Genomic DNA, 23,303 nt, shown 5'->3' on the forward strand with positions numbered 1-23,303 from the left:
CCCTATGATTCAGTACTTCCACTACTGAGTATTTACTCAAAGAAAATGGAAACACTAATTAGAAAAGATACATACACCTCTATGTTTATTTACAATAGCCAAGACATGGAAGCAAGTGAAGTGTCTGCCAATGAATGAATGAAGATGTGATATCTATTTATCTATCTATCATCTATCTATCTATCTATCTATCTATCTATCTATCTATCTATCTATCTATCATCTATCTATCATCTATCAATAGAGAGAGGGAGAGAGAGAGAGAACGGAATATTGCTCAGATATAAAAAATAATGAAAAAAATAATGAAATCTTGCCATTTTCTACAACATAGGTGGAGCTAGAGGATATTATGCTAAGTGAAGTAAGTCAGAGAAAGACATAATACCATACAATTTCACTTATAAGGGGAACCTGTAAAGCAAACAAACAGAAACAGACTCATAAATACAGAAAACAAACTGGTGGTTGCCTGAGTGGAGGGTGGGGAGATGAGCAAAATAGGTGAAGAGGATTAAGAGTTACAAACTTCCAGTTATAAAATAAATAAACCACAGAGAGGGAAAGTTCAGCATAGGAAATGTCATCAAGAACACTGTAATAAAGTTGTATGGTGACAGATTGTAACTATACTTTTCATGGTGAGCATTGTGTGATGTATAGAATTGTCAAACCACTAGTCCTATATCTGAAACTAATATTAAATTGCATGTCAACTATAATTCAATTAAAAACAAAACAAAACAAAAACTTGAAAATGAGGGGATGAAGGTGTACTTACATGTGATTTTAAACAGAAGAAATCAGGGTTGATGCCAAGAGAAGTAAAATTACATGAAAATATTAAAGGTGCAAAAGGGAACAGTTTAAATGCTAATGGTAAAATACAAAGAAAAATGTAATCAAAATTTTAGGTATAAAATTACAAAAATGTACAAATTAAAAAACAGGGAAGTCAAAAACTCAAATAGCAGGAAGCAATATTTTAAATATTAAGTAGGTAACAGAAGGTAGAGAAATCAATAATATCCTTGGACTTTATTTATGGTTGTATGTGGAATTGTGTCCTATCCAAGGAAGAGTGAATGAAAATATGAATAGAAATTAATATGTATGAAAATAATATAAATTGGGCAGCCTGGGTGGCTCAGCTGTTTAGCGCCACCTTCAGCCCAGGGCCTGCTCCTGGAGACCTGGGATCGAGTCCCATGTCGGGCTCCCTGCATGGAGCCTGCTTCTCCCTCTGCCTGTGTCTCTGCCTCTCTCTTTCTGTGTGTCTCTCATGAATAAATAAATAAAATCTTAAAAAAAAATATAAATGATAAACACTGGAGATCTCTTTCTTTCTTCTTTCTTTCTTTCTTTCTTTCTTTCTTTCTTTCTTTCTTTCTTTCTTTCTTTCTTTCTTCTTTCTTTCTTCTTTCTTCCGTTTGAATTAAAGCCAATAAAAGGGACAAAACTTTCAGAAAGGTGACTAGAGAAATAAAAAGAAATAGCTATATACTTTATTAAGAATGATCAAGGGAGTGTAATTAGTTATTTATATATGCTTATATACAAATATCAGAAAAAGTAGAATTCAATATCCATACATGCCAATACAGATACATACGTGGATGAAAAAATAATTTTATAAAATAAATAAAATAATTTTATAAAAAACAACTGAGTGTAGGAGAAATATGGAAAACTGAATAGAACCTGAAAGAAATTATGAAAAACATCTAAAAATAACCTCTGGAAAGATGTCAGACCCATATGGTTTGAGGAATGAGTTCTTTCAAACCATTTTAGAACACGCAATTTTTGTGCCATCTGAAATATTTAAGCACAAAAAGGCAAGTTTCCCATTCTTTTACTTATAACTAGCATAACCGTAGAGAACTGCAGACCAATCTTTCTTAGAAATGTAAAATTCTAAATGCATGATGGCTGCAAGAAATCAAGTATAATAAAGAAATTATGTACTATGAATAAGTAGGTTTAGTCCAAGAATTTGATGATGGCTCATTGATAAAAATATGTATTATGATAACCCATTATGTCAGTAACAGAAAAAGGAATGACTATTCCTGATGTAAAGTTATAGTAAAATAGGACTTGAAGAATAGCTCTTGTATGTAATGAAAACATATGTGACTGAAACATGTGCATTATGCTTAAAAGGCAAACATTAGAACCATTCTAGCTAAGACAAGCTAAGATTGTCTGCTCTCCCCATTATACCACAGCTGATCCTACATATATAATAAAGTGCTTTAAATCAACAGGATAAAGCATAGATATTTGTTAATATTATTGGGAAACTGAAAAATAAAAACACTTAGGAAAATGAAATTAAGGAGGATGCAAAGTCTTTTGTAAGCATAACTCTTAAGCAGACAAAGGATGTCAAGGTAAAATAAATGAAAGTATTAGCATACATGGGAAAAATAATCACATATTTATGTTAGTTTGGAGTAAACAAGAACTTTACAACCATGATGGAAATAAGAATGGAAATTTTGTTTCTTAAATATTTTATTTACTTATTCATGAGAGACACACCGAGAGAGGCAGAGACATAGGCAGAAGGAGAAACAGGCCCTGCAGGGAACCTGATCTGGGACTCCATCCCAGGATCCCAGGATCACGACCTGAACTATAGGCAGATGTTCAACCACTGAGCCACCCAGGTTCCCTATAAAGGAAAATTTTGAAGGAAATGAAGTCACCTTAAATTAAAAGAAAAATGAAGACTGAATAAATATTTGTGAACAAATAGGACAGGTGCAAGGTTAATATCTTTTAAGATATTTTAAATTTAAATTAATTTGAAGAGCTCTTACAAATCAATAAATAGATAAAAAATATCCTTAAAGAAACCAGGCAGCCACAGAAAATGAAACACAAGTTGTCAGGAAACAAAACGACATCATATCACTAATCTTAGTGAAACGTTTGGTTTTGGAAAAGGTGACTGAGTGAATGGAAGATAATCAATTAAGGCAGTAGACAGAGTGCTAAATCAGATGCAGACTCTGGAATAGGACTATTTGAGTTAAAACACTTTCTAACTGCTAATTTCAGTCTACCTTTCAGTATCCAATGCCAACATTTATAAATCGTCAAGGGTGGCCTTTCCACTCAATCACTGGTTGAAGTAAATGTGGAAGCCACACCCACCTGCAACTTTTAGGAGTCCATCTAAGCATTATATCTGGCTGTTCCTCTATTTATCTGTATCTGTCACTCACCATTTATATCTTTCTTTCTAATTATATTTTTATGTTTCTATGTTCAGGAAGTAGAGGTAGGTGGAGAGAAAGAGACAGAATTATGTTCTAAGATAGTGCAGTAGTTAAAACTTGTGCAATTTTAAGTCTACATTTTTACAAAGATAGTTAACCCAAAATATAAAACATCTATAATCAGATTGATAAAACTTAATTTAAAAAATGACAAATGGTGTGGTGGAGGCACTTTGTTAGCCGGTGTATTATTCATCCAGGCAATCAATACTCACTCTCACACTAGGTAAACCCCAAAATCTCAGTGGCTTAGCAAGATTAAACTTTATTTTTCGCTCATGTCATGGCTAGATGTAGCCATGCCATCTGGAACATATGGCCTCTTACGTTGCCATAGCAAGGGAAGAAAGTTATGTTGGAGGGTTGCTTTGGACATTTTAATGGCTTATATTATTTTTTGTCTCCATTCCTTTGGTTAGAACTTAGTCATATAGCCTAACTTCACTGCAAAGGAGATTGAAAAATAGAGAAGCCCATGAAGATCTGATGAGCATGATTTGTCCCTGCCTTTGATAGAGTATGGATAGGACCAAGGTCTTCAAGATGATAAGGTGCACTATGAACTTTTTAGAACCGTTACAGAGTTTCAGAGTTTGTTCCATTGCAGTAATATCTTTGCAGTAATACCTTTATCTGGGAGTTGGTTGGAGAGTATCAAACTTATTCCACCCTTCTCATAAAAAGTTGTCAATCTGGAATAATAATAATACCCAAAGTAGAGCTGCATTCTAGAACAGAGAATTAAAAAAAAAAAAGATGTCTGCTTTCCTTCTTTTTTTAAAAAAAAATTACTTAAATTCTAGTTAGTTAACATATAGTGTAATATTGCCTTCAAAAAGCCAGATTTCCAATTTCTTACCTAAAGGTTAGTTGAACTAAGGAATATATGGAAAGGGGTATGCAAGAGTTCTTGAAAATTTTATAATTCTTAGATCAAGCAAGACAAATATACATGCTCTGTAGATTTTCTATATTATTCCATCCTCTACCTATTCATTACTTCTCTCTCTTTTCCTACCCCTCCAGACTGCTTTGAGAGGACTGCCCTCTGGTTTCATGGCTGAGGGATCCTAATGAAACCCATCACTGCATTTGCAGGTGAGTTACTAGCACGCTATTGCTTAGTGGTTCGTATATGACCCTCCAAGTGAGAAATTTCTTTCAATACTGAGTTTTAAGGAAAGCTTGAGTTATTTTGAAGGATACTCTGTTGTATTCATTTATTTATTTGTTTGTGTTAGTGCTTTCTCCTTTGCTTTGACAAGCAGGAAGCTCAGTTAAATTGTTGGTTTGACCAGTACAATTAGGACTTTAAGGGTTGCAAATATGTACTGCACCACCCTCTCTCCTATGCTGATCTTTCATTTAGATTTATGTTTCTGAGTTCTCAATATTTGTTTCTATTTCTATTTAAGTATTGTAATATGTGTTTTAAATCACTTTAAATCCTATGTGCTAAATTTGTCCTGGGGAATTGGTCAGCACAGGAACTTCCAAGAATGATTATTGGAAGAAATTTTTGATATATGAAGTTGGGACACATTTGCTTCCAAGGCCAAACTTTACAGAAAAGCATCAATTTCTTGGGTGTTCTTGCATGCATATTTTGTTAAAGAGCAGGCTTGGAAGATAGGATGTTTATGGGAAGTAAAGAGAAATATGACAGCCAATTTAATAAGGAACAAAAATAAATTATAGAGAGTCCTTTTAGGATTCACAAAAGGTTTTTGCATTCTTCTGTTCTAGAGGACATACCTCCTATCTCATTTATGCATTGCTTCACTAATGGGTGGGGAGATGAAGTACCTAGACTAGACTGTTAATATCTATAAAGGTAATATTCCTGAGTGAATCAAATAGGATTTGCCCATTTCTCAGAATATTGAATGTGATAGAACAGTATTAGATTATAGACTATGATCTGGTTTCCAAGGCAACAGCATTCATTAGTTTATTCTTTCCTAAGTCACCCAGTTTAACTGCCCTATCCCTTTTATCACACCTCCCCCTCATTAAACACTTACCAGATCCTTTTCTGTTGCTACGTAGGCAGTATAATAGCTTTCACAGCTGCCTGCTGAATGAAATGGGAAAACACACACAAAGTTTGGGAGTGTATGTGGGGAGAGAAATTTCAGCAGTATTTCAGGATCAAGGGATGCAAGTGGCAGGTATGTGTTATACACACACACACACACACACACACACACACACACACGGGGCATCCCCTGGCACATTTTTGCACAGCAATATGCCCTATTTTGGCACCCAGAGCAGCCATGTGTGTCGATTTGATGGAGTCTGGGTTCTCCTGACAGTGTGACAGGCTATTAATCACATGTGACTAAAATAGCACACAGAAGAGGGCACTCCCCTTTCTTTCCTTCCCTGGGTGGGAATGGGTAATTTGCTGAAACTCCTTGTCTTTGTGCCATCCTTTATCCTTACTGGAGGACTTCTCATTTACAACTGTGTGTTGTCTTGGGCGAGTGAGGTCATGTGGACCAAGTCAGTGGAATAGAGACAGCTTAAAAAAATAGATACTTGTTTCACATTGACTTGTTTCCTCCTAAGACCCATTGAGAAAATCATGTGGCCTCATAATTAACATCATAATGGTTTTGTCTTACTTAGGAGAATAAAACAGGTAATATTTAAGTTTTAAAACATTTTTAATGGCTGGGTCATGCTGATAGTTAATACTTATCTTTGTATGGTTTACAGTTATATAATATTGACATACTTATCATGTTTTTACATGTTCTATTTTGAAGTGAGGTGATTGTGTATTCTTCTGTGGGAAATTTCTAATATGAGACAGTGAGACTTTAGTGTCAGAGTCTGCTGTCACATGACTTGCCTTGGACAGAAATGTATCCAGTTTTCTTGGGTATTCATCTGTGTCCAGATGGCCAACAAAGAAGAGTTGAACTTATTGTTCCCTCTAGCCCAAGGACTTATGTTGGCTTCACCAGTCACTGTGCCTGAGGTTGGAGTACAGATATCTAGAAATGAGTCTGTAATAGGGAGGTTATGGAAGCAGGGGGCAAGATCAAAGCCAGAAGAGCAGAGTTCAACCATATTCTTAAGCAGGAGTCAGCAAACAATTTTTTTTTTTTTTTTTTTTTTTTATAAAAGGCCAGATAGCCTTTGCAGGAAATACAGCTTGAGTTGCAACTATGCCGCTCTGTTGTTGCACAGTGGCAATCACAGATCATAGAGAAATGCATGGACATGGCTCTTCTCCAATAATTTAGTTATAAAAATAGGCAGTTGTTCCTATTTGGCCCATGGGCCATAGTTTACTGATCCCTATTTTTAAGAATGGTACCAATTAGATAGTAGTCACTATAATATGGGTTCAAACAAGAAGGATGTGTTGATCAACAAATGTTGCAAGAAGAAAAATGAGAAGAAATGGTAAAAATTGACAGGGCAGCTGGGTGGCTCAGCTGATTGAGCATCTGATTCTTGGTTTCAGCTCAGGTCATGATCTCAGTGTCCTGGGATCTAGCCCTGCATTGGAATCTGTGCTGGGCGTAAAGTTGGCTTGAGGATTTTCTCTCTCCTTTTCCTTCTGCCCCCATCCCCACCCCACCCTTTGTCTAAAATAAATAAATAAATCTTCAAGTAAATGGTAAAAATTGACAATCGACTAATATGTACTGTATGCTAGTCACTCTACTAAGTGTTTTATATGCATAACAATGTTGCGTCTTCATAATAATATCCCTTGAGGTAAGTACTAAATTACTGGCTGGAATACATGGAAGCTATATAATGTTCCACTATAACACAGATAATGAGTGGTAGGACTAGGATTCAAACCTGGGTTCTGAAGTTCAAACCAGGTTTCAAAATTCACATCAAAATAAAAAATCCATGCTCTAAGCCATCTTAGTTTGTTACTTTGTATTGTGGAGCTGACAAATGGTGGTCAGGAGGAATTCAGAGGATGGAGTTCATATGGCTGCAGTAAACTTTATGTTGTCTCAGAGCATGTATGAGGCTGCATTTGAAAGACCAGAGAGTGTTGGACAGGCCACACTGACTACCCTTAGTACAAAACAGTAGTTGGATGGGACTGCAGAAAGTCTGTGATGTCAACTTTCTTTGCATGTGAAGTAAGTCATATACATAAAAGAACATATATGACACATATTATGTAGTATAAGGTGTAACAATCAAATACCCTCGACCCCACTACCCCTCTTAGAAACAGATCATTTTCCAGATCATAGAAACTCCATTGAGCCTCCCATTGCATTCCATTCAAGTCTCCCTCTAAAAAAACCCATTATTTTCCATTTGAATTAATATTTATCTTACTTCTCTTTATAATTTTATGACATAATGCATGCATGCTGTATAGTATGTTATTTAGTTTTTGCCTTTTATAGGAATGCAATAATACTGCTTTGGTAACTTAATGTTTTCTGTCAGCATCAAAACTTTGAAGTTCATACATCTTGCTCAATCTAAGTGTGATTCATTTGTTTCTATTGCTCTATAATATTCCATTGAATGAATATAACCCAATTTATGTATTCATCCTGTTAATGGCCATTAGGTTTGCTTGAAGTGTTAGTTGGCTAAGGGCAGCATTCTACTGTAAACATTTCTATATGTGTTGCAGATTATGAGCACAGATTAATTTCTTTAAAAAATATTTTTATACTGAGTAGAATTTCTTGCTCATAAATTGTGAACACTCTTAACTTTCAGAGGTATTGGCAAGTTACTTTTCAAAATGGTTTTACCAATTACACATCCACCAACAGTATCTGAGAGGTGGAGAGGCTCTCCATCCTTGCCAACCCTTCCTGTTGCTGGGCTGGTGGATGTAAAAGAGTATCTCAAAGTAGTTTTGACTTGTATTCCCCTGATAACACTTGAAAACTTTCAAGTTTTAATATTACAGCCTTAGATTCTTCCTAATTACTATGTGTGAACACCAAATAGACTCCTAACATAGAACCTCACTATTAGGCCTTACCTGTCTCATGCTGGCATCGTTGGTGGGTATGCAGCAATACATGCATAGAAAGTCCTCTCAAGATTCAGGTGGACAAAATTATGTCTCCATATCCATCAAAATTCCATTTATCCTCTTGGATTTTGGAGGAAGAGAGACTCGGGCTTATTCATATGCTGTTCTTACTGCAATCTGGCAGTGGGAACTTAGGCAAAATTATTCCACTTCTTGGAACTGCAGTTGCTTCAGTAATAACAAGAGCACAATAGTACCTCTCTTTGTAGGATGTTGCCTGTTGGTTACTTAGTTTTCTCTTGTTTTGTGGAGGCTTAAAGGCTGAAAACTACATTATCCAGATCCCTCTGATTTAGATCATGCCAGACATGCAAGGCATTCATGCAGACTTGAGGGCGGAGAGGAAGAGAATCATTTTTGCCCTCTGACCTGGTGGTAGCCATGCAAACATAAAGTGGGTATGATGGTTTGCAGTGGCTTTCCAGGTGAGCTCTGGTATGCGGGTGAGGTCCCTGGCAGGGGCTTCCTATGATCCAAGTATTTTCTGATTTCTTCAAAGCTAGAAGTCGTTCTCACAGGTTTTTGCTCACCTGTCTCAGGTTTAGTAATCTCTGTATTAATACCCCCCTCTCTGCTGAAGTACCTATAGTGGTTTCTATGTTCCTGAGCAAACTTTGACAGACTCTACACTGCCTAACTACTTCAGAGTGTGTGAGGATTAAATGAAATACTTCATCTGGAGTATCTAGAATGAATCTGGAACATATAGTGGGTTCTCTCTAAGCATACACTTTTCCTACTTCCTTTAAGGAAGAGGATCATTTCTCATGTTGGAATATGGAAATGGATGGAGAAGAGTGAGCAACCTCACATCACACAGTAGGTTAGGAGACTGGATGAATCTTCCTATAAAACTATATCCATGACACCTGGGCCAGGGCTCTAATGCAGCTGCTATAGAACTGTGGGATCTGGGCAGCCCGGGTGGCTCGGCGGTTTAGTGCAGCCTTCAGCCCAGGGCCTGATCCTGGAGACCCAGAACCAAGTCCCATGTCGGGCTCCTTGCATGGGGCCTGCTTCTGCCTCTGCCTGTGCCTCTGCCACGTGTTCTCTTTCTCTCTGTGTCTCTCATGAATAAATAAATAAAATCTTAAAAAAATAAAAAGAACTGTGGGATCTTTGATGAGTCTCCCACATGGTGCAAGGCAGCTTTGTGTATTGCTGGCGAGGTTGAGTCTCCACCAGGTATGCTCGAATGCCAGCATCCCACCCCAGCTGTGGTGATGACTTTCTTTATGGTTTTTACTCTGAAGCTCATCAAGACATTCCTACCTAGAGTTATCCCTGGATCAAGCCATGAGATTTTCTAAAGTTTTAGAAAATTTTCTAAAGTTTTCTGAGTTAGTGAATAGAAACTACCTTGTTCCACACTGTGGAAGCTTCATCTGGAAGGTAACCAGTGGAGCTATGACTTTCTGTTAATTTCTCCAGTGGCCTCAAACAGCCTTCAAATAAACCACACCATGACTGGCTAAAAATCAGAAATGTTACCAGACTTGGGCTCATTTCTAAAGCTTCTTTGCTTTAGAGTGTTGACATTTTCAGAGGCCTTCGTGAACCACCTCAGAAAAGCTAGGCTACGAGTCCGATTCTGCCGGACTTCAAGGTTCTTAATTTTTGTAACTATAGGAAGAAATGCTCCAGAATGTGTCCTATTCTCTCCCTTCCTCAGTACTACCTAAGCAGATTTTGCTCTGTCCCTCTCTCTCCAGGCTAAGATATGTGAATTGAGCAAAGCATGTCTTTGCTGTACTCCTATTTCTCCTCCTCTGGGAGTCTCCTTCTTTTACACTTCAGAGACTCAATATTCTTGAGTGAATTTATATCACTGTATCCCCTTTCCAAGGGACATCTTCATGTTAAGGCCTATTGCCCCCTGGTGTGGAAAGATCTGTCTTATGTGTAATTGGCACTATAGCCAGCCGTGAGGACAGGAATGAACCAGCTTTCCTGTTTTCAAGAAGTCTGACAGGAAAGACATTGCCATGTGATGCCAGCTTGGTGTGGGGGTTCAGACTTGGGGAGGGTCATGGGTTATAGGGAATGGGCTTGAGGGGTGATATGGGCCAAGCAGGGAGATAGGCAGTCTGCATGAAAGGTGAGGAGCAATGTGCTTTCTGGTGAGATATTTGTGAGACTTTCCTGATCACTGGACATGTTGGCAGCAAATGTAGGGTGGCTCTGTCTGAGTCCAGCTGCAAGATGACCTTATCCTTCAGGAGCTAAGAGCTGGGCTCTATGGAACCACTTGGGTCATGGTGGGGACAGGGTCTAATGCAAGGAGGCTAAAAGAAGAGGAGCTGGGAACAGCTGGGTAAGGCAGCCATTTGTGGGTAATTTCTTTGCTCTAGAACAAAGAAGTTTCCTCTTAGACACACACCATACTGACAGAGGGTACCAGTGGCCAGAGGCCTATCAGTTTGTCTATCTGCTTGTTTGCAGTTACAGAAAAGCAGATTACCAGAGCCAGCTAGTGGGCTTCCCCAGGGGCTCCCAGACCCCAGGCCAGGCAGCTCCATAGCCTCTGAGATGTACTGGAGATATGTTGCTGGCTGAACACCTGTTTTGTTTCAGTGTTGCCCTGGATGTGTGACAGAATTCCTAGTGTAGGCCACCTGGGGACACAGAGAGTAGACAGATGAAGCACAGAGGAGGGAGCCATGATTTCCTCTGGAACTGGCTGGGAAACAGGGCCCAGGACATCTAATAAGACAGAGATGTTGGGGGCTGGAGACCTGGTTTGGAAGCATTAAAATTGGGAACTAGTTTGGGTCCCCTACTTGTATACCCTGAAATAGGGATTTGAGTGAGAAGTTTGCTTGGGCAATGACCTTGGGCAGCAGAGTAAGGGAGTGAGGGGGAGTCAGACAGGCCCTGAGTGGGAAGGCCAGTAAGGGTATATCGATTGGCAGACACTTGCCAGGGGTGACTAGGGCCCAGTCCTAAAGAGAGGTTGTGTAAAGTACACCCAGACCTTGTCTATCAGTGGGTGAAGAAGCTGACGTGTTTGTCCACGAGCTCCAACATATTCAGTGTTGAGGGCACTCTTAGGGCATCATCTCTCTGGAACTTCTGACCTTCCCTGAGCCTGGGATGAGCACACTCCCTTAACCTCCTATGTATGGCTTACATAGGAGCCGCCTGTAGATGACTGAAGAGGATATGCAGGGAAGAGGGCACTGGCACCTTCTGCTGTGGCACCCAATAGAAAAAATAGGGTGGGTCAGGAAGCTCATGGGTGTCAAGGGTGTTGGCCATGAAATGCAGTACACTCCAGGTCTCATTTCACTTTTTAACTCTTATTTACTGTCTTCAGTGGAGGGTGAGAGGGTCAGATTATCCAGAGAATCCTCCTTCTCACTTTCTGACTGGTGGCACCTGTGCTAGAACAAAATGTCTGGTCCTTGTTAATTGGGATATGTGTATGTGTGTAAATGTACGTGTTTATACGGATATAAATACATGCACATATGCGTGTTTGTACATCTTATGTATTTATATATGTATCAGTTATGTAATTTCGCAGAAAAAAAAAAACTAACCAAAAGGGAAAAGGGTTATTCTTTCAACATATGCCAGGGTCCTGTTATTTCACTTGGTATCAATGGGCCTAGTTTACTTCTCTTCAGTACAAGACAAAAGCAAATGACATCTGCTATGTCTTCTGTGTTTTATCTTTGGAATTGGTGTTTATGGCTTAGTGTTTTGAGAATACCTACTTTATGGGTTATTTACAGAGGAAACTAGTTATACAATTTTTTTTTAAAGAGCCATCTCATTTCCTGGCAAAATACCTACATCTTTCCCACTACTTTTTGATGCAGTAATTAAGGGTAGTCTGTTTTTTATACCAGGGAAAATATTAGAATTGTATTAAAAGAAATGGAATACATTTGGTCTCACCTTCCAAATCCCTTTGTGGTTTTCCTGATTTGTTAAATGGGGATAATACTGTCTATTTCAGAGGGTGATTGTCAATACATATTGAGATCATAGACATAAGAAGACTATTAGGCTCCAAGGTTAGGCTGACTTCAAGGAGAGACTCAGAGGTCCCCTGATTCCAGGAACAGGCAAGAACTTTGTGCAGTGGGTGTGCTGGAACAGGGAGTTAAGGCAGTGAGCAGCTTTACTCCAAATGACACAGCCCAAGGACACCCCAGTGCAAAGAAAAAGCACATTGCAAGTAATCCAAATCAGTCGATTGTGTGATCAAAGCCTGTTCTAGAAAGAAGGGGAAAGAAGTAAGCCTGATAGAGGGTGGAAGTTCTAGTGATGTTTGGAAAGCCTGCTGCCAGATGTCATTCTTATGTTCCTACACACAGCATTGTCCTTCATCTGCAGGCTGTTTCCTATGATAACCATTGTTATTCTCATTCTAGAGAAACTGTGGCTTCAAGAGCAACTTGCCCAGTACTGGTGGAATAAGCATTTGAGGCCCAGTGTATCTGATGCTCAAGCCCCCCACTTCTGTGTGGTGCTGAAACAGTGGCCATTGATATGATGCTCCCTTCTGTCATGAAAGCAGGAAACTAAGGAGGCCTTGCTTATTGGTTGAGGGTCACAAACACCTGGCTCACATCTCTGGCAACACCCTGGGGTACAGACTTCCTCCAGATGCCTGGCAAGGACTCTAGGTTCAAGTACACCATTATCGTAGCCCTCAAATTTCCCTTCTAGGGAAGCCCCGGTGGCCCAGTGGTTTAGTACCACCTTCGGCCTGGGGTGTGATCCTGGGGACCTGGGATTGAGTCCCATGTCGGGCTCCCTGCATGGATCCTGCTTCTCCCTCTGCCTGTGTCTCTGCCTCTCTCTCTCTCTCTTTATGAATAAATACATAAAATCTTAAAAAAAAATTTTCCCCCTAACCTCAAGATTAGGTCCCACTCACTCTAGTGTGCTGCTTCTAGGCCTGCACTTGAAATCATCCCACATGATCCATTCACCATCTTTCTGACCTTGAAGTTCATTGTAACTATAGTGTAACTATAGCATAAAGGAAGGCCACCTATCCTGTGTTTGGTTGTGGTGTGAGCACAAAATAAACTTGTATTAAATCACTGAAGTGTTGGGTCTGTGGGGGAATCTGGCATTAATTACTTTGATTAATATATCATCTGTTTTTTCCTGTTACTTGTGAGTTTCTTGCAGATAAGGACCATTTTTCTATATATCTTGAAATTCTTGACACCTAGTGAAGGTACAGTGGCCAAGAAGGACAAGTGAGGACATCACATGAAAGGGTAGGTCATCTACAGCTACAGCCTTCAAGGAGCATAGACCTTTTCACCTTCACTGACAGTGGGATGAGAAGCCCCTTAGTGCCTGGTGCTTTATCACCCTGGTAGGCACCAAAGTCAAGTACTCAGGTATTGGCTGATAGTTTTCTGCTTTACTTTTCTACTCCCTTCCTGGAAGGTTTTTTGTTTGTTTTGTTTTGTTTTGTTTTGCTATAGAAAGATATTGGCAGAACACTTGGCTTTTGTGTTCAAAGTTAAAATGTAATTATTCCTGCTTCCTGTTCCTTCATTAACTCCATCACTCTGATTCTGAGAAGGAAAAAGGGGGCAGGCGGGCCTGTCTTCCCACTGAAGAACAAGATCTTACCACAAACCTAATGCTAGGCATACAGCACAGTGTTTGTCATTATTTTACAGAGAGAATGAATAAATTCATGGATGTGTGGCTGGATGTTCGCGTGGATTGCAAGTATCATAATTGACTGACTATATTTTTTGGCATAAACCTTGAGAAGTTCTCTAAAAATATTCAATGGCCAAAGGGTATACTGTGGATTGGAGAGAGAACCAACAGTCATGTCAACTATGTGTCAAGTGTTTTATGAACATAATTTCATTTCATTCTAGAACAACCTTGAGGAGCTCTGAGTCCATTTGTCAGATGAAATAAAGAGACTCAGATAGGCTTGTTAAGTATGTACAAATCCTAGAGTTAGCACAAATCACAAACTGTCTCGCTGCCATGTCCTTATTCCTTCTTCTCTACCATGATCTGTAATCTGTCTCCTTGACCTCATTGAGTACCATTTAACTGCATGGTATCCCAGGGCATAGCCTTGGCTCCTCATTTCCTACTGGCAGGGGTGGGCACATCTTACTTTTCTTCTGTGATCTCCATGTCCTCCCTCATAGAAAGCTGATCCTATGAAACTGAAAGGGAAGATTGTGCCACAGAGAAAGCATATTATCTTTCTCCTCTCTTGATCTTCTCTCTTCCTCCTCTCTCACTGCAGCAGGGTCTGGTCACCCTAGGAATCATCTACTGCTCTTCTGGCTGGAAGGTGGGAAATAGGGGCTGCTGTGCACTTTTCATCCCACTATGACCGAAAATAGTTATCTCAAGTTAACTGAAGCTCCACAATGATTGGTCATCCAGGAGGTCCTGGGCCACTCCCACAGCAGAGTCTTTACCTCTTGTCCTTGGAAAAGGAAAGTTTAAGTCTCTGGAGTTTTATTTAGGAAGAACAGTTTAGGCTTCTTTAAGGTGGTAAAACATTACTGTGAAGAGTCATGTTGTATCCTGCAACCTAAACAGATCCCATGTGAAGGAAAAGGTGGTAGTAAGAACCTACCCAAAGTGGGAGTGGGCTTTTATCTCCATACAGCTCCTTTCTAGCTTTCTGTCCACCAGATTCATGATTTTACTATAGTCAAAATTTCGACTTGGCATGATAGTGAAATAAAATAATAGGTTTTAGAATCTGGACAACTTGAATTCCCACTCCAGCTCAGTTATTCCTTAGCTTACTATTTGTATGTGTTGGGTAAGTCAGTTCACTTCTGTGGTCCCAGTTGTTTTACATGTACATAACCAGTACTTTGAAGAATCATGACACTTGGGGTGTGATAAAAAAGTGCTCCACTCCTTCTTTGTCTTCACCTTCATTTTCTTCTTATCTTCCATTGTCCTCTTAAACTTTACTCATTGGAGAAAACATTTTTTCCTACCACTTGATTAAAGCTCAGGAGTCCCCATGACTTTTCTGTTCATTCTTAGGAAACCTAACCTACTTAAGTACTTTAGAGAATAAGGGCAGCCCGGTGGCGCAGCAGTTTAGCCCCGTCTGCAGCCCGGGGCGTACATCAGGCTCCCTGCATGGGGCCTGCTTCTCCCTCTGCCTGTGTCTCTGCCTCTCTCTCTCTCTCTCTGTCTCTCATGAATAAATAAAAAATGAAATCTTAAAAAAAAGTACTTTAAAGAATAAAAACAAATTAAAAACTACAATTGTAATTCTGTGGGAAAAAATATGCAGTCCCAGGCATTAATTGATACTTCAATCTTCAAGAAAATGTAAGCCTTTTCCCATTTAGCTAAAACCTGTATTCAGTGGCCACCTGCCTTTTGGGGGAATAGGATATGATGGCTTGGTTCTTCTTTCCTGTATCAGCATTTACCCTTTCCCTAGGTTACACACAGGTTTTGCCGTTGCCTGGGTTAAAGTTCTTAAAGGGTGGAGGGGAAAAGAGGTCACAGGAAAATTCTTATATAACTGAAATGGGGTGGTCTTCTTTCTGACTCCTTGCTCTCTGAGACTTGCAGTTTTGAGCACACTCGCTCTCAAACGTCACGTTGATGAACTATTTGGAAATTCCTTTTGCTTGGATTCCTCTTTTCCAAAATTCTTGACCTCCAAAAGATGATTGTTAGCTACCTGGCACTCATTTTCATCTATCACCTGCCGGGTCCCCTTGCCCTTCTGGTTTTCGGACAGTATCTCTGGTAGACAGAATCCTAGGATGACTCTCAAGGATCTTCACCCTTGTGTAATTCCTTCCCCTTGAATGTGGGTGGAGTTTGAGAATGATAGGTAAAACTTCTGTGATTATTACATGAGAGATTTGCATATGCAGTTGATGTTTTTAATTAATCAGTTGACTTTTTTCTTAAGTACTAATTACTTAAGAAATTAGTGGATTCCGAGTTAATCAAAAGGGAGATTAGTCAGGTTGCCCTAAACTAATCACACATGTCCTTTAAATCTGGGTCAAGAGGTCAGAGACAGAAGCCACAGGCAACATGTTAGAGCAGTTCTTTATTGCTGGTTTTTGAGATGGATGAGGCCATGTAACAAGGAACGTGGGGAGCCTCTAGTTGATCAGAGTGGCCCCAGTAGACAACCAGCAAAAAAATGGGGGCCTGAGTCCTAGAGCATCAAGAAACTGAATTTGGCCAACAATCTGAATGAGCTTGGAAGCAAATCTTTCCCCAGAGCTTCTGGAAATGAATGCAGCCCTGAGTAGAGAACCCACTCACACCATGCCTGAATTTCTGCCTACAGAACTGTGAACTCTAATACATGGGCAATGTTTTAAGCCACTAAAACTTTGTTTCAGTTTATTACACAGCATTAGAAAATGAGTAGAGGTTCTAAGAAGAGATATGCTGGCTTTTTATGCAGGCCATATACCTTGGGCCCATGGAAAACATTCACATATCCTTTCTGCTGATAAAATCTGGGAATGCACCCCTAGACCAATGCAATCAACTTTAAAGGGCACTAAATCAGCTTGCTAGATCATGCTTCCTGCACTCCATAATTTGAGGGACAGGGGTCATATTTCAGTCCACTGAGTTTCACAAACCCCAGGAGATACATATTAGACTGAGCTGTCCAGACAAAGTCATTCCTCATCAGTGAACTTGAGTCTGCATGCTTGAGTGATGGAGGGAAACCAGGCTGTCAGTTTATTTTCTCAGGTCCTTTTAGGGACTTCCCCAAGAGGTCCCTTGTTTTTTCAGGGATTAGAAAAGCGTTAGTGTGGCTAACTCTATCAGGGCATAGAAATGAAGGGAGGTTGGCTCAGGGTCTTGACTTTTCCCCAGTCTAAGTGTCTTTAGTAAATTCAGAAATTTTCTCATAAACAACCTGGTCTTCCCTAAACTTTCTGCCTTGGGAAACAATGGCACCTAAGTGGCTTGGAAATTGGCTGACAATGAGGCATCTCCTGGTTAAATTGATTCTGATTCCCTGGATGGTCTCAAATAATGCTCCTAGCAGTCTAGGGAATTTTCCTGGGGTATTTAGAACATAGCTTTATCTGAACTAGTGGTTCTCAAACTCTGACCTGCATCAGAATCACCTGAAGGTTTATTAGAACAGAGATTATTGGACCCACTCCCAGAGGTTCTGATTCAGTGGGTCTGGGGCAGAGCCTGATAATTCATATTTCTAAGTTCGCAAGTTGCTGATGTGAGTCTGGAAACCAGATTTTGAATACTATTGCTCTGAAGACATATTTCTCATGAAATCCTCTTTTCTTTCCATATCTTTTTTTTTTTTTTTTTTAATCAGACAACTTTTTTTTTATTTATTTATGATAGCCACACACAGAGAGAGAGGCAGAGACACAGGCAGAGGGAGAAGCAGGCTCCATGCACCGGGAGCCCGACGTGGGACTCGATCCCGGGTCTCCAGGACCGCGCCCTGGGCCAAAGGCAGGCGCCAAACCGCTGCGCCACCCAGGGATCCCTTTCTTTCCATATCTTAACCTCTTTTCACATCTGTGATTCTCTGCCAGAGCCAAGCAATGTGGATATGGTTCTCAAACATTCCTTTTAAAAAATGTAGCATTTTGTCTGGTATCTAACTTTGACAGGCACACCTGTTATATCTTGGTGACTTACTCAAAATTTAATTTTAACATCTTGTTTTTTGTTAAAAAGCAGAAAACATTAACTACTGTTCAGGGATATTGTGATCACTACATAAGTCACTCTATGCAGAATAGAAAACAATGCACATGGGTGTTCTTCACTGTGCTCCCTGGCCCCACCACTTGTTACAGACATTTTGGGTGGGATCTGAGAAGTTAAAAACCTCTTGAAACACCAACTAAGAGAAATTTTTGAAAGAATTAATACTGGGGAGGTTAGATGATTGAATCTTTTGAGAAGGTGTTGAGAAGATATCAGAAGATATTTCAGTGATATTTCATGGCACTTAGCCTGTGCCATAACCAACCTGATTCTGAGAAATGACTGCAAAGTTCTAAAAGTTCTTTTGGATTATGTATCATTAACTCCAAAAAGATCTCCCAAGAGATACTCTCAAAGGGCCCTACTTAATGGCTTGTGCTGTCCTCCTCTGAGCTCATAAGATTTTTAGAGGGTAGATAAAAATCAAGCACTTATCTGAGACCCCAGAAGCCATGACATGGTTTCAAGGCAGTCAACCATCTGTAAAATGTCTAGAAAGGCAAGTGTGTGCCATCTTCTTTCTTTCTGGCCTCTAATTTATTGGCAGAGAAATGTTAAGTGGATTTTTTTAGAGAGTCACCATATTGCAGAAACAGATTGAAGCAAGATGGATTGGAGAGAATAAAGTTTGCTGTAGGATAGAATCAGGTCCAGAAAGGGAAGGCATATGGCTGATGCCACAGCCTAGACAGCCTCCCTGAGTGAAGTGAAAGCTTCTTAATTGTAAAGAGCCGCAACACTAGTAATATTTATTGAGCAATTACTTTGTGCTTGCTTTTTATGAATTGTTTCAATGATTTCTTAACAAACATATGAGTTAATTACTATAATTTCATTTTTTTTTCAAGTGAGAAAATCTAGGCAACCTTCCTGAGGTTGTATAGCTATTAAGTGGTAGAGTCAAAATTTGAACTCATGGTCAATCAGACTCCAAGTTATGGAAAAACTTAAAATGAAACTAGGCATTATTATTCAGAAAAATTCACCGACCCCGTGTTATAGATTTAATTTTGTCTACCCCGAAATCCAGATGTTGAAGCCCTAACCTCCAATGTGATATATTTAAAGACAGGGCCTTTAAAGAGGTAATTAAGTCAAATAAGGTCATGAAGGTGGGGCCCTTATAGAATAGGACAAGTGTCCTTAGAAGAAGAGGAAGAAACACAAAGGGTAATGCACATGTACAGAGGAAAGGTCATGTGAGGATACAGTGAGAAGGTGGGTATCTACTAACCAAGGATAGAGGCCTCAGGAGAAATCAAACCAGCCAACACCTTGATCTTGAATTTCTAGCTTCCAGAACTGTGAGAAAAAATAAATTTCTGTTGCTTAAGCTACTCAATCTGTGGCATTTTGTTATGGCAGCCGATGCAAACCAATACACCTCACCACCTTTATGGGTGGAGAATACTTTGCCATCCCTTGATTTTGAGTTTATTGGTGTGATTTACTTTGGTCAATGGAATGTTAGCAGACCTGATATGAGTAGAGGCTTAAGCAACAGCTAGGGGTTTGGGCTTGCTGTCTTGTGCCTCTTCTAGTGTTGTGAGAAGGACACGCTCCATCCAGCTGGTCCAAGGAAGATGAGAGACAGTGGAATAGGGCCTTGCAGCTTGAAGCAGAGCCACCAGGCAGAACTTGGCCTAAGTCAGGCAATGCTAACCTGCTGTAGTTTGAAGTCAAGTCACCCTAACTCATCCCTATATTTGTGACAGTGAATGATAACTATTTTAAACTTCTGCATTTTTTTTTAGGCAGCACCACTGTAATGATAGCTAATGGATGCATTAATCAAAGGTTAGAATAGGGAACTTTACATAATTTGTGCACAATGCTATTCTCTGGCTGCTCACAAAGGGTAGGCATGGAGCAATATTTGGAGAAAAGGTAGACAAATGGTTGCTCTAATATTTTTCTCAAGTTTTAGGTTAGGAGGATAAACTTCATTCCTCTAAAAATATGTATAGGGTGGAATTGAACCAGTATTTTCTTTTAGGACAATACTTAAATGGAAAGAAAGAGACACAAATACAGAGACAGATGAACAGAGAACAGGCATTTTGGACTGAGTTATGCTGAGCTCAAATGTCCTGACTTTGTCATTAGCTATGTGTGATCTAGCACAAGTCATACAACCTCACTGAATTTCAGCTTTTCTATTGTAAAATGGGAATGCTAATAATATTATCCTTCACATCCACATACAATTTTATCTCCCCACACATGGGTTCTGCCTGCCTAACTGGAAACATCTGACTCAGAGCAGGTACTCTTTATTCTGCCTCTTTACAGTCAAGAAATCTTAAAGGGATGGGGCATGGTGGGGAAGATTTGAGAACCACAAATTTAGGTGGTTCTTAGGGGATTATTTTTGCTTCTTAGGTTCATGGAGATATTTAGCTCAGAGGGGCCAGCAGGATAGGATGAGGCTGCTTTCCTTGCTAACTTAGGTTGATTGTAAAGCCTTAAATCTTAAGTTTGTGGTCCAATGGAGGAAGATGTTGATTCTCAGACCACCAGAGCTGAAAGAGCCCATTGAGGTATTATAGTATGTAGCTTTCTCAGCCTTGAAAAATGTATAAACTCTGCTTTGACAAGCTGGACAAGCAAGAGTTACTTAGCCTTTTTGAGTCTTTGTTTCATTATCTATAAAAAGAGAGTAATAGTAGTGTATGTCCCTTTTTGTGTAAAGGTTTCTATTATTATGGAAATCACATTAAACCAAGGAAAGCTAAAGCTCATAGCACAGCAGATAAAGGCTCATAAATATGATCTTGGGATATTTAATTTATTAACTTCAGTCCCTTTCTTTTGCAGATAAATAAACTGAGGCTCCCTAAGGTGAGCTGAACTTTTCCAAAGTCACAAAGCTATGAAGTGCCAAAGTAGAACTAGACAGGGGAAAATTTTGCAAGTGACGGATATCTGAAGAGGAGCTATCCCCACTTGTTCAGATTTTAAGCTATAGGTGTAGTCTGGAGATGTAAGAGAGGAGGTTAAAACTATGAATTCTCACTATTGAAAACAATTCAGCATCTAGACTGTTACTGTTGTAAGAATACTCTCTAAAGTTACTAGCTTTGCTTAACCTGTTATACTGCCAGTGACAGGAAGCTCATTACCTACCATATTACTGCATTCCATCTTGAGCAATTTGTTAGAAAACTTTTCCTTATGATGTGTCTTAATGTAATTCCACTTCTGGAACTGCACAGAATGAATCAAATACTTTCTTCATAGCATAATCTTTAAATATTTGAAGACAGCTCTTGTGTCTCCTGCTCTGACTCTTCCATCCACACATACATTCAGCAAGCATGTATTGGAACTACATATCAGGATTCTTTAGTAGTAATATATAGAAAACTCAAACTGACTTAAGCTTTGCATTTTTTATTTATACATTCATTCACTCATCTATTTATCTGACAAATTTTTATTGAGTACATTTTTATGTTTCCGTCTCTGTTCTACATGTGGAGGATAGAACAGTAAATATAATAGTCCTAACTCACATGGAGCTTGCATTCTAGTGTGAGAAGGTAGACAATGAATAAATAAATATGTTTGTCTCAATAAATAAACATAGAGTTGTGGTACTTTGGGGGAAAGATGATGTGGGGACACTGAGTCATTTAACTGAAAACTATAGAGGCAGGGCACAATTCAGCTCTCTGTAATCTTTTATCGGTGGTTCTCTTAGATCTGCTTTGTGCTAGACCAACTTCTCCTATGTTAGCAATTCAGCTGCTGGTGGACCAGGGCTATGTGGTTTCTCATTTATATTCAGAAGGAAATGGGCATTAGTTTCCACAAGGCAATACAAATTGTGAGCTTCATTCAGGTAGAACCACTATGAATCCTGTGTCTAGGGAAATGCCATTTATTGATTATCCAAAGCCTTGGTATATTCCCATATGAACTTTTAGAGGGATATGCCACTAAAAATTAGAGTATGCTCATTGCCACCCAAAGCATATAATCACTATGCAGCAGGGGAGGATGGTCTTTATGATTGTGAGGCAATATAATATCCACTATAAATACTACGTGTAGGCACTGGGAGTTTAGAAAGCTAAAGAGAATACGGTCCCTGACTTTAAGGAGGTCATAGCTTTAATGGAAGAATACAGATGAACAGATAATTCCATAATGCAGTTAAACATTCCAATTGGCCTAAGATAATCATTAGCCTCAGGATGGCATATGAGAATGAGGGCTTAAAACGGTCTTTCTAAAATAGTCAATATTCAAAATTTCTGCTCATGTCTTCTCTCCCTTATCAGTAACAACCTTACCTGCATAACTTTGCACAGCTCTCTCATTTGAAGTGGATATATTTCTCCACTCCATGTGATTCACTTTTGCCAATGGGCTATTAACAGAGCTGAAGCTGGCAGAGGCATGAAACATTTGGGCTTTCTTTCTGTGCTCTTTCATTTCCTTTGGGAGAAGAATGTTAGCCTGTTTGTCCAGGAGAGGAGACAGAAACAAGTGGAGCAGAATCACCCCAGCTGAGCTATCTTGGTGGAACCTAGCCTCAACCAGCTGACCCCTAATCAACCTCCAGACCCATGAGCCTCATAATGCTTATTGAGAGTAACACTGAGGTTTTACGGTTGTTTGTTAGGCAGCATTATTGTAGCAATTGCTAACAGACACAGGCTTGAAGGACTGTCTTTGTGGAGATAAGTCAGAAACACAGTAAGAGGTAGTTCTGGTAGACTTGGTCAAATAATTTTGAATTCAGAAGTATGCAAATCAACGAGGGACAGGGAGAAAAACCCACTCTTCCTAGTCCTGACTAGATGTGGGAAGAAGACAGGAAATGGAGATATAGTCAGATGGGACAAATGGCCAGAGAAGTGGATGGGCTTCAGTTGACATCCCTGAGTCCCTTTAGTTCCCCAGAGTCATGGTTGGGAATCAGGGATGGAGGGTACATGTCCTGAGACAAGGGGCCAACATAGGGTGGCCCTGGAGGGGATGCAAGGTGACCTTACAGCAAGGGTAGATTTAGACACGGCAGAGACTCTCAGGGTCTATGAGAGTAGTAGTGAGAGCCTAAGTGAGGACCAGGCAGCCAGAGAGCACCACCAGATGCTGAAGAAGCTGAGAAAGGCCAGTCCACAGCTCCATCCAACCAGACCTGTAGCAGCAGGTACTGGCAGGATTCCTGGGGTGGGACAGGCATCTCCGCAAGAGATACCACTTCAAGGCCTGGCCAGCTCCGCCTCTCCACAGCT

At 39.8% G+C, this 23,303-nt stretch overlaps 1 long non-coding RNA gene across 3 annotated transcripts in view; it reads left to right on the forward strand.

Moving 5' to 3' along the window:
- The window catches only part of LOC102155029, an 85,348-nt gene that overhangs the window by 32,429 nt on the left and 29,616 nt on the right, over positions 1 to 23,303 (forward strand). For 2 of the 3 annotated variants that reach the window (XR_005376811.1, XR_005376812.1), the window contains exons 4-5: positions 4,317 to 4,388; positions 13,492 to 13,709. This is a non-coding gene — a long non-coding RNA (uncharacterized LOC102155029). Of the gene's footprint in view, positions 1 to 4,316; positions 4,389 to 13,491; positions 13,710 to 17,682; positions 21,572 to 23,303 lie in introns of those variants that run through there. The other variant, XR_005376813.1, reaches the window with a different exon arrangement.

Source organism: Canis lupus, chromosome 23 (assembly GCF_011100685.1).
Source record: "Canis lupus familiaris isolate Mischka breed German Shepherd chromosome 23, alternate assembly UU_Cfam_GSD_1.0, whole genome shotgun sequence".
Taxonomy (NCBI): domain Eukaryota; kingdom Metazoa; phylum Chordata; class Mammalia; order Carnivora; family Canidae; genus Canis; species Canis lupus.